The 11,723-nt window shown below is 52.7% G+C and overlaps 1 long non-coding RNA gene across 1 annotated transcript in view; it reads right to left on the reverse strand.

Annotated features, from left to right (window-relative positions):
• LOC138848557 (uncharacterized) overlaps window positions 1–1,335 on the reverse strand; it is a 70,742-nt gene extending 69,407 nt beyond the window's left edge. The window contains exon 1 of the long non-coding RNA XR_011386489.1: window positions 460–1,335. This is a non-coding gene — a long non-coding RNA (uncharacterized lncRNA). The remainder of the gene's footprint in view (window positions 1–459) is intronic.
• Window positions 1,336–11,723: the final 10,388 nt, after the last annotated feature.

Genomic DNA, 11,723 nt, shown 5'->3' on the forward strand with positions numbered 1-11,723 from the left:
CCTGGGGTCATTTGGACCCATCAAGAGAAGGAAGCCACAATGCTGCCTTCCTATGGCTTTTTTCGCCCTGGAATTGGGCAGCTGGGACCACACGCCAGAAGCTTGCTCACCGGCTGTCTTTCCTGCAGCCCTGAGAAGCGGAAGCACCCCTGACTTAGCACACAGTCACCCACCTCCCTCCCTGAACCTCACTCTGGGCTTCTATGGAGGACTCTCTGGGTGGGTGTTTTCCCTCCAACACTGCTGTCTCTCTCAAGACAACTCAGAGAGACCCCTCCCAGTCGGGGTGCAGCAGAAGGAGCCCCTTTGCTTAAAATGACAGCTCTCCCAATTCTGAACAAAATGCAACGTCCACTCCAGCAAGCCTAGAGCTGGAGCACAGCTCAGGCTCAGGCCAATAGTGGAAATGATGACCAAAATAATAATAGTAATAATAATAATAAAATGACAGAAACATACCAGGGAGAAGCTGGTGGCTCCACCTTGCCAGGAACGGTTCTGGTGTTGTGGAGATCCGAAGACGTGCACCAGCTCGGGCAATCTATGTCAGCAGTGTCCCTTGGAAACTTAAAAAGCAGCAGCCATCAGTCACTTAGTTCCCTCCATTTCCAACGATGTCCACACAATCAAGACCAAAAAAAAAAAAAAAAAAAAAAAAGGCGCACACCTCATTGGAACGAGATGATTCATGCTGACTCACAGCCACCACTTCCTCTCCCGACATTCTCTGCATTCTTGTGAGCTGGGCTGGTCCGGTTCCCAGGGTCTTTGCAGCCCTTCCGGGAAGAGCAGCCTGCCTGTCTCTGGCACAGAGACCCAAACGCTGACCCCTGGTGCACGCCTGTAACCCCGGGATCGCCTGCCCCTGGGGGGAAATGCTCCATCTAGGAGTCTTGAGAGCCACTGGAAAATAAAATGCACGCTTCTCACAGGCATTTCGATTGCAAATCCGCACTGCCCGTTTGTGAAGCCTGGCAAGGCTCCTGTGTGAAACTCTCGTGGCTTTTCCAAGTCGTCCGAGGAAGGAGGAAGAGAGACTGCATCGTGAAGGCGTCGGCGTTTGCTTGGCCCTGAGGATACCGACTCAGTGCGTGTGTTCTTCTGCGTGTGTTCCTCTGACCCGGCAACTCGCAGGTTCTAAAATCATCACCACTCGAAGCTGCTCCGTGGACGCGTGCCCTGTTATTTTTTTAGGCTTACGTGATTTACGACTTTTCTCTGCATCCTCCAGCCTTCAGGATGTGCTAGTTTGCAACCGTAAAGTTGCGAGGAGTTAAACGGAGGTATAGTAACCTAACTTTCAAAAATGGTCGGTGAATGTTTCCGGCCGAGAACTGTGAGCGGCTTCTGCCTCCCGGTTTTCTTTTTGAATGATGCAGAGGGCGGGGCGGTCTTCCACGGCCTCTGCCTCTGCGTCTTTTAAATATGGGAAGCACCCAGGGACAGCAGAATCCAGGCGGTGCCTGCCCAGCAGCCTCAGGACAAACCACAAAGCCACTGGGATTGCTTTCTGGGGGGCGAAGGTGGGGGGCTAACACACATCAGCTCGTGCATGAACCCTGAAAGCCTTTAACATATTTTTAAAATTTTATTTATTTGAGAGACAGAGAGAGGTTCCCTCTTTAGATGGCCACAGCAGCCAGGACTGGGCTAGACTGAAGCCAGAAAGCAGGAGCTAACTCAAACCAGGTCTTGCACATCCATGCCTCTGAAGTTCTCACCTGTTGCTCCCCAAGAACGGCATTAACAGGAAGCTGGAGCCAGGAGCCAGAGCTGGTAACTGAGCTCAAGTGCTGCTGGGTGGTGCACCACAGGCTGGAGACCCAGCCTGGAAAGCTGTAATTGACCTGGGACCTGGTGCACAGTGGGCCAGCTTCCGATACCCTAAAGCCCATAGAGCATAGGAAAAAGTCACATTTTGGAGGAAGCCCCAGGTGAACCGGTGGATGCAGAGCCCTGTGGGGTTGACCTCGCCCTGGAGAGGTCAAGCTCCAGTTACCACTGGGTTGCAATTACAGACAAAAACACTCATGTGTTCTCCACCCCTGACCTTTGAGCCAGAAGTCACAGGGCGTTTCCCATCTGACAATATCAAGGGCTTTGGGCAACCTGTGGACATAGCAGTTCTGCTAGTTGGTCCGATCTTACTCCCTGCGGTTTTCTTTCTTTCCAGTACGGCGACAAGCCAGCAAGGTCTCTGCCTTCAGGGGCATCTCTGTGGTGCCACTCACCGCAGTGTGTACTTTTTACGGCGAGAGGGAGCGGGGCAGCAGCCCCAGGGGCTGACTTTAGCATATCTCCTTCCTGCCATCCACGAGGGGATGGGCCACAGCTAAGCAGTGAGAAAAGTGCTTGGACCAGGGGTTGTGTGGGGACAATTGGAGCAGAGCTCAGGGGTGGTTATGCCTGTCCACTTTTGTGAAGAGCCAGCCTTTGCCTAGCTTTTGAAGACTTTTTTTTAAAAGATTTATTTTATTTACTTGAAAGAGAGTTACAGAGAGAGGTAGAGACAGAGAGAGAGGTCTTCCATCCGCTGGTTCACTCCCCAATTGGCCGCAACAGCCAGAGCCGCGCTGATCCAAAGCCAGGAGCCAGGAGCTTCCTCCAGGTCTCCCACTTGGGTGCAGGGGCCCAAGCACTTGGGCCAGCTTCTACTGCTTTCCCAGGCCACAGCAGAGAGCTGGATTGGAAGTTGAGCAGCTGGGACTTGAATTGGTGCTCATATGGGATGCCGTCGCCTCGAGTCAGGGTTCCAACTCACTGCGCCACAGTGTTGGCCCCGAATATTATTATTTTTTTAAGATTTATTTATGTATTTGACAAGGCAGAGCTACATAGAGGCAGAGGGCAGAGAGAGAGAGAGCGAGAGAGAGCAAGAGATCATCCAACTGCTGGTTCACTCTCCAAATGGCTACAATGTCCAGGGCTAGGCCAGGCCAGTCAGGAGCCAGGAGCTTCCTCCAGGTCTCCCACATGGGTACAGGAGCCCAAGCACTCGGGCCATCCTCCACTGCTCTCCCAGGCCACAGCAGAGAGCTGGATCGGAAGTGGAGTAGCCAGGCCTCCAGCCGTGTGCCCACACAGGATGCTGGCACCACAGGCAGTGGCTCCACCCACTAAGCCAAAGCAAGACTTTTATTGTCAATTCACTAATCCCTGGGAGAACTGAAAAAAAGAAGAAGAAGAAAGAAAAAGAAAAAAGTTAAAGAGGGGGAGGGAACAGGGATGAATGAAATAAACTTGAAATGGTTTAGAAACAGCGGATCTTGTCGCTTTGGCTGTGGTTTCTTACACTTATGAGGAACCTTCCGGAACATTCTGGAAGCCAGGCCTTCTCCGAAAGCAGTGATTTGAGCTGCCACCCTGGAGGGTCAGGAACTGTGGCCTTCCGTGCACTGCTTCATTGGATCAGGCTTCCAATGTGAGTCTTGATTCCTGAACAAACTTCCATCCCCCATCTCTTCTTGCCTGGGCTGGAGGGTAGGGAGAGGGTATTAGCGTGGGGAGGGTGAAAGCCAGAGTACAGTGTGAAGACAGGGTGTTCCAGAGAGTTCCCACCAACACAGCCGGCTCACAGGTAACGGTGCCGGGAGTGTGCCCGTCGCGCTCCTGAACACACAGCGGTGAGTCCACTGTGACTAGCTGAAAGGCTGTGCTGTGGGCCTGTGTGCCTTCATCTTTATTCCACAGAGATACGGAGTCAAGCAGAGGCGTGAATGCAGTGCACAAGTGAGAGCGTGGGCACCCCACACACAGCGACTCCCCTAGTGAGTGGGCAGCGGTGGCCAGCGAGGAGTCCGTAAGCTCAGCCCCTCCCATGTTACCAGCCTCTTGTATAAGACGGGGGCAGGGCCCTAACTGAAATGCAAACAGGCAGGGTTCGGCCTGCATGCACATCGTCTGTGTGCATTACATGTGGTCTAAGTAGCATTGCATGAGGACATTCTCATCCGTGTGGCTTGTCTTGGTCTCACTCATGCTGATGACAAAAGGGTCTGAACAGGTGACCAGGCTCTGTGGGCAGCATAATCCTAGAATGGTGCCGACTGGTGGGAAACAGTGAGGCATCCTACGGTCTGATTCATTTTTTTTCATTTTTGTATTTTAATTTAATATTGAATTAAATGTTTTATATTTTAATACTGAATCTGTTCAAAATGATTTATACAAGTCTAAGAACATAATGAAATTCCCTCCCTCCCTCCCTTCCACCCTCCCTCCTTTCTCCATTTTTTTTAGTTTTTGAAATATCATATTTTAAATTTACATCACAGTAAAAAGGCTTAATGCTTCACCAAATAAGAAGTTTAACCAAAGCAAAAAAAAGACTCTAGTGTGAATATAGACAACAGCTATAAAAAATAATTGAATGTATATATGACCATTTTACCCATACACATTTTTTGTCAATTAGTCATTCACAATTTCTTTCAATGAAATAGCACCAATGACACTTTGACAGCTAAATATTTCCTAAGCGGTTACAAGATAATAATTATGTTCATTTAGACTTTAAGACATTTCCTCTCAGCAGTTTATGAAAAGGAATAATTTTATGCAGATTGCAATGCAAAAAAATGCACTTTTTTGGTACTCTATTAGTTACCACAGATCAGGGAAAATATGGTATTTGTCTTTTTGGTATTTGTCTTTTTGGCTGAAGCATCTGATCCATTTTTAAAAAAAAATATTTATTTTATTTATTTAAAAGGCAGGCAGAGTGACAGAGGCTGTGGGCGGGGCGGGGCAGGGTGGCGGGGAGAGAGAGATTCCATCCACAGATTCAGGGTTAGGCCAAGCTGAAGCCAGGACCCAGAAGCCGAGAGCCTGGCAGGGACCAAAGCACTGGACCGCTTTCCCAAGTGCATTAGCAGGGAGCTGGATCAGAAGCAGAGCAGTGGGACTTGAACAACCACTCCTGGGTGGGACGCAGGCATCACAGGTGACAGCTTCACCATCCATGCCTCAGCGCCAGCTCCCTCTGGTCTGATCCACATGAAAGCAGCCCTGGCTCTGTCTCCTTCACCTTCAGTTCTGTCCAGGGGCAGGGCAGGGTGGGGAGTGGGTGGGTGAAGCACTTGGGCAGTCACAATCCTTGTAGCAAGATAGCCCATGCACCTCGCCTGCTGGGCTGCATCACAGTGCTCGGAAGTCAGTCCAGCAGGACTTCCCTAGGCACACTGGGTTCGCCTAGGGTGTCACTCATCAGGGACGCTGGGGGCCGGAATGCTTTGGTTCCGGTCCAGGCTCCACTGTGAGCTTGGGCAAATCACACAACTTCCCAGAACCTCAGTGTGCTGGGCAGAATTCTAAACACGCTCCTCCCTGATTCCTGCCCCTGCTGATTCAATCAGACGCCAAGCCGGGCACTGCTCTCGGGGTATCTCTACAGAAAGAGTCAAAGCCCACGTCCACTGACCGCCAGATTAGGAAGAGATGGACGGCCCTCATGCGATCAGGTGAGCTCTTTGAAAGCAGGGAGTCTTCCCTGGTTGGAAGAAAATTCCAGGTTGTGGCGGGGGACGGGGTGGGAGTCACGTGATCAGGAAGCCAGGGGATCTGTAAGCAGAGAGAAGCCCCTAGCAGCCAGCAACCTTGGGTGCAAAGACACAAGGAAGCAGATCCTGACAGTTGCCTGAACAAGCTTGCAAGTCGATTTCCCCCCAAAGCCCAGCCTGTCTGATCTCTTGGTTTTGCCCTGAGAAACCCTGAGCAGACATCTGACAGCAAAGCTGAACTACTCAGAGCGTGGGTACTCGTGACACACCGATTCATACGCTCAGCCCAGTTGCAAAATGGAGACCACAAGGGTTCCCTACTCATGGGGCAAAGTGAGAGTTAAAAGTTAATATCCATGAAGTGCCTAGAACATTCGTAAACACTACCTCTAAACCTCGGCTAGGGCTCTGGCTGGAAAAAGCCAATTTGTGCCGTTAGTAATTTGAAAGTTGTCCCACCCATAAAGGACTTGGGCCACAGAGTACACTCCACAGTCTAGCATTTTGAATAATACGTGTCATCTTTTAAAAATTGAGCGCCTTGGCATCAACTGCATGGTCTTAGAAACGTTACTCAACAAAGCAGCCAGTAATAAAGAAGATGCCAGAATATTTGAAGCAAACGACAGGAAGCTTGTTACTCAATCATGCACCAAGTATTTAACAAATGCTTTCCAGACGCCAAGCTCTGACGCAGGTCCTGGGGGAGACCACAGCAGAGAGAGACAGACAGACAGTTCCTGTTCTCATGCAGCTTTTATTCTGGGAGAATGAGACAGAAAATAAGCACACGAGAAAAATGCAAGCCAGGGATAGGGACAGTGTGAAAAACTAGCATCAGTTCACAGGGAAGCGGGACGGCCAAGTAGGGCACGCGGGAAGGGCGCCTTCAGCTGGGATCTGAGTGGCAGCCGGGAGCCAGAGAAGACCCCCGGGGCGCAACGGAGCCTGAAAGAGGCCAGCCTGGCCTCTGTGTGGGACCCAGCAGGGACAGATGATTGGGGTGGGGAGCTGGCATTTTGTGCCTTCAGGGTACAGTGGAAGGAATTCATAAACTGGAAATGGACAGGGTCCGATTAGAATTTTCCAAGGATAGCTCTCACCCTTAAGGGGGAGCCGTTGTGTGGCATCGAGTAGAAGCAAGGAACTCCAGCTGGTCCCCTGGCTGGGGCGGGGGGTCTTCTGATGGGTATAGCCGATGCAGACCGATCGGAGTGGCTCCGTGCAGCAGGAGAGTGGTGGAATGGATTAGGTCTGGGCCAGTGATAGGGAGGGACTCGTTGAGCGTAACCCTTTGATTTCTGGTTTGTACAACTGAGCAGTGCCCCATGGAGGCCATGGACAGGGAAGAAACCGCTGGTTCTGCTTTGGCAGTGTCCGACAGCCACCGACATGTTCAGGAGCCTGGAATTCTGGAGGAAGGCAACGTCGGGGGGCACTGGGGATGGAAGTCCTCGCCTGGATGAGAAAGAGAACGCAGAGAGGAAGAGCGCCAGCGGGCTCGGTGCTCCCCGCCCCGGAGGTAGAAGAAAGCTGCGTAGAGAAGCCGGCAAGGGAGGGTTTCGAGAAGGCAGGAGAGGCCTACGCGCCATGGCCGCTGCCAGGTTGAGTCGGAAGGAAGCAGAGCGGGGCGTGCCTGGACCCTGGAAGCAGGTGGCGGCCTGGGGGACGAACCCGGGCAGCCTCTGGGAGCGGTTCCCGGGAGCAGCACCGGCAGACACCTCTCTTGTGAAAAGAAGCAAGGAAATGGGGCCCTCACCAAAGACAGTGATGTCAATTAAACAATAGAGAGCTGGGCTCCCCTGGCCGAGGGGGAGGGCGGGGACAGCAGGGAGTGAGGCGGCACTGGGCTGATTCAGCACCGGCACACTCAGGGCTGATATTCCCAGGTTATCCTTTGCATCAGCTGCTCCAGTCTGCGAAAGGCAGACTGTGCTTTTAAAACGGTGCCAAGAAAACATCAAGCAAAGCATGAATCATCAACGTCACGGACGCCCTCTGTTTTTGGCTAATGGGAATGAAGGTATGACTGGTGTCTTCCCATGGTGCGCGGGGGCCAACGACAGCTCTCATCATTCCGCATCAATTGGTGTAGTTGGGAGGTTTCGGAGGCTTGATGGCTTCCAAACAGTCGGACAAAAACCCTTCAGGGCGGCACCATCCCTGGTCTGATGCTTGTTGCTGCTTGATTGCACGGAGCCTGTTCTCTGGTGTACCGTCTGGCTAGGTGTTGTTGTTGTGTGTGTGTGTGTGTGTGTGTGTTTTAACAAATGTTTCATTTTTATCTACTTCAAAGGCAGAGAGAGAGAGAGAGAGAGATGCTAAATTTGCTGGTTCACTCCACAAACACATGCAGCCGCAGGGGCTGGACCAGGCTGAAGCCAGGATCCTGGAACTCCATCCAGAGCTCTTGTGTGGTGGCAGGGGCTCCGTATTTGAGCCATCGCCTGTTGCCTCTCCCAGTGTGCAGTACAGGGAGCTGGATCAGGAGCGGGGCGGCCAGCACTCGAACCAGGCACTGTGACATGGGACGCAGGCCTCCCAAGGGCCAGCTCAACCCTCCGTGCCACAGCACCCACCCAGCCGACTGATTTTTTTTCTTAATAGCACCGCCAGCTTGTTAATTTTCACCGCGTTACTCTGTGCCCCTAATTGTTCTCTCAAACCACTCTAACTTGGAGCACAAATACCCCACGCAATTTGGGTTTGTCTCTTGAAAAGCTCATGATTGAAGACTTCAGTTGTATTGAACACAAGTCGGCACAGTTCCTGATGGCCACTGCCAAGTTCATCAGACATGGACTTGAGCAAGTGCATCCCTTTACTGTGGCTCTTCACAGAAGCGTGAAGCCCAATGAGAGTCCTCGCTCTTGTTTGACCGGGTCTCCCCCAGCCGAAGGCCGGAGGTGTCCCCAGCTGAGCACGCTGGTCCCACGTTGTGCACCCTCCCCCCCCCCCCCCCACTTCTCCCAGGCGCCACTTGCATCTGCCCAGCCCCAGGCACTGCAGGGCCTGGCTGGTCCTCCTGCCTCTCACCCACCAGGCTCCACCCGCTTCTCTGACTTGTTTACTTTCACTTTTATGATGACACAAAGCCACAGATGTGATGGGGCCACTGTCCAGCATTCCCATCTGCCCAGCTCCTCCAGGTTCCCATGATGCTTAGGGACTGGTCCCCGAGTCACACAGATCCAGGCTGCAGACCGGCTCCCAACTCCACGGCCTGAGAAAGGGCGTGCCCTGTGCCTCCCTCTCCTCCTGTGTAAGCTGAGAAGAGCCAGGGTCCCAAGAGAGCCCTCGTGGCCGCCCTTGGGTGTGGATTAAGTGAGAGGATCTAAGCGGGGTGGTTAGCTCAGGGTCAGGCCTCAGCACCCAGGTAACGGCAGCTCGTTGTGGGGTTGTCACCACGTACAACACCTTTCCCTGGAGGGCCTTCCCCTCCCGCCTTCCAGTGGTCTTGTGGTCCGTCATCCTCATGCACCTGCCATCCTCATGTCCTCTCCTGGGAAAAAGTGAAAAAGGCTTTTAAGTCGGGATCTCATTTCCCTCGCCTGTAAAAACAACTGGGCCTAGGCATCGTGGGCGGATGGTACCCTTGAGCTCTTGTCTTTTTGAACTACCACCTGGAGCATGGCTTTTGTCTTCACGGTGACTTCACAGCCCAAGATGGCTGCTGGAACTCCAGCCAGCACGCCCATGCTCTCCCATACAGGCAGTAAGAGGAAATGAAGGAGTACAGAATAGTTTGTAATAACACCCTCACCCCCACTGTCTTGGAGCTTTCCAGAATTCTGTGTGTAGAATTAAGTCACAGGGCCTCTCCAGCTAGGTAGTCTTCTACGGCGCACATGGCCACCGGAAATAGCATGAGTTTCTCCATGAAGCAAGAAGGAGAGAAAAGATATTGACTGGCAGCAGCAGTGCCACGGCGCGGACCCCAGGCTGGGCTCTCAGTGCCCCTCCGTGGAGTCTGGTCTCTGGCTCTGGATGGAAAGGAGAGGGCGCACACTCCCTACAGGCACAGGCTGGAGGACACAGTCCCAGCACACAGAGGAACGGGAGCCAGGGAAGGGAGGGGGCACGGCCAGGAGGGAGGCCGCCTGGGGGCTGTGGGCAGGCGAGAACCCAGCACCAGGGCCTGAATGAGTTTGAGCAGAGTCGTGACGAGTGCTGTCCCTTACGATGCATGGGCTATTCTACACCAGCTTGTTAACCTGGCTCCACTCGCGTGACATCGGGGGCCCCCTCCGGCCACACCCACTTCCCCCAGAGTTCCCGGCAGCCCTTTCACCCTCTTTGCTCTCCGCAGGGTCTCAGACTGAAAGCACCTGTCTGCTCCCCATGCTTCTACCTCTGCTCCGCCCGGCATACCCCAACACAGCCACTTCTCCCTCCCCTCGCTCCAAGCTAAGTCCTGCTTAGTCTGGAAGGTCCGATTCCAGTGCCGCCTCCTGTGTGGAGCTTGCCTTAGCTCTTCTCTGCTCGCTGTAGTCCCTGAGCATTCGAAGGACCCCTTTCGTATCTTCCTGAGATCCTTAACCCTACCCCCAGCTCTTGGGGGGAATCTCTGGGTCCTTCCCGCACACACATCCCGCAGGGGGCCCTCCGCGTCTGTCAGTGAATGCCTGAGTGAGCAGCAAGAGGGCTGAGGTTTGGCAGATGCAAACTGTATCCAACCCGGAGTCCCCTGAGCCAAAGCTGCTGGGTGTGGTCCCCCATTCTGCCAGCTCGGTGAAAGAAAGAGAAATAACCACACCTCTCTCAAGGGACCCTTCACAATGCCTGACACAGAGTAAGAGCTCAATGAATGCTGGCCAATCCACCTTAGCGTTGCTTTGTTGCATGCCACAGGCTCCGACGTGCACGCTTCTTCGTATCCTAACGGCACGCACACTGTAGGGCACGACAAGCTTTCATTGCAGAGTTAGTTTGCTTTTTTGTTTTGCAATAGATGTTGTTTAGAGGCTGAGGAAATGATTCTTATCAGAAGACAGAGAGAATTTAAAAATTCAGGAGATGGAGGTGGCAAGTGTTCGGTCTAGTGGTTAAGACCCCAACATCCCACATCTGGGGATCCGGATTTGATACCAGGCTGCGGCTCCTGCCTCCGGCTTCCTGCTAATGCTCAGCTGGGAGGCACCCACGCGGACTCAGGTAACTGAGCCTCTGCCACCCACATGGATTGAGTTCCCAGCTTCAGCCCAGCTCAGTGCCGGCTATGGTGGGCATTTGGGGAGAGAACCAGTGAATGCCGGCTGTCAAGTAAGCAAATAAATGTTGGTTTGTTTGTTTTAAATGCAGGGCCTTGCAGAGTCAGCCAAGTCACCTGCCAAGCAGTCAGAGAGGACACCAGGCTGGCCTCTGAGTGGCTCTGACAGAGGTGAAGGAAAGGGCCTGGTCTCCCACACTGTGCTCTGGGTTCTGCCAAGGTAGCCACAGGTCAGTCGAAACAGAGCCAGGTAAAGAGCGAGACAGGAAGGAAGCAAAGCTCTTGGCAAGAACTTGCCCGATCGCAGCTGTGTGGAACCAACTAGAAGTAAACAGATCACAAGCTAACTCTTTGTATGGAACCCGAATTCTCAAAGAAATCGCGAGCAGCCAAGAAAAGCACTGGGACCATGCAACGGTATATTGTTTGACCATAAAAAGGCATGAAGTATTAACACAGGCTGTGACCTGGGTGAATCTTGAAAACACGCTAAGGGAAAGAAGCCGGCCACAGACCACATGATTCCATTTGTATGAAATATCTGGAATGGGAAGTTTACACAGATGGGAAGAAGTTTAGGGCTTGCCAGGTGCTGAGGAAGGCGGGGCTAAGCAGCAGCTTCTCCATGGACATGGGGTTTCCTTTTGGGGTGAAGACACGGTTTGAAACTGCATAGAAGTGGTGCTTGTACAATGTTATGGTCCTACTAAATGCCACTGGACTGTTCACTTTTTTTTTTTAAGAGTATTATTTATTTAAAAGGCAGAGTTACAGAGACAGGAGAGGCAGAGAAAGAGAGGTCTTCCACCTGCTGGTTCACTCTCCAAATGGCTGCAATGGCCAGGGCTGGACCAGACCAAAGCCAGGAGCCAGGAGCTTCATCCAGGTCTCCCACGTGGGTGCAGGGGACCAAGCTCTTTCCCAGGCACGTTAGCAGGGAGCTGGATCGTAAGTGGAGCAACAGGGACTCAAACCAGTGCCTATATGGGATGTTGGCTTTTCAGGCAGCAGCTTAA

The sequence above is a fragment of the Oryctolagus cuniculus genome, chromosome 2 (genome assembly GCF_964237555.1).
Source record: "Oryctolagus cuniculus chromosome 2, mOryCun1.1, whole genome shotgun sequence".
NCBI classification, from domain to species: domain Eukaryota; kingdom Metazoa; phylum Chordata; class Mammalia; order Lagomorpha; family Leporidae; genus Oryctolagus; species Oryctolagus cuniculus.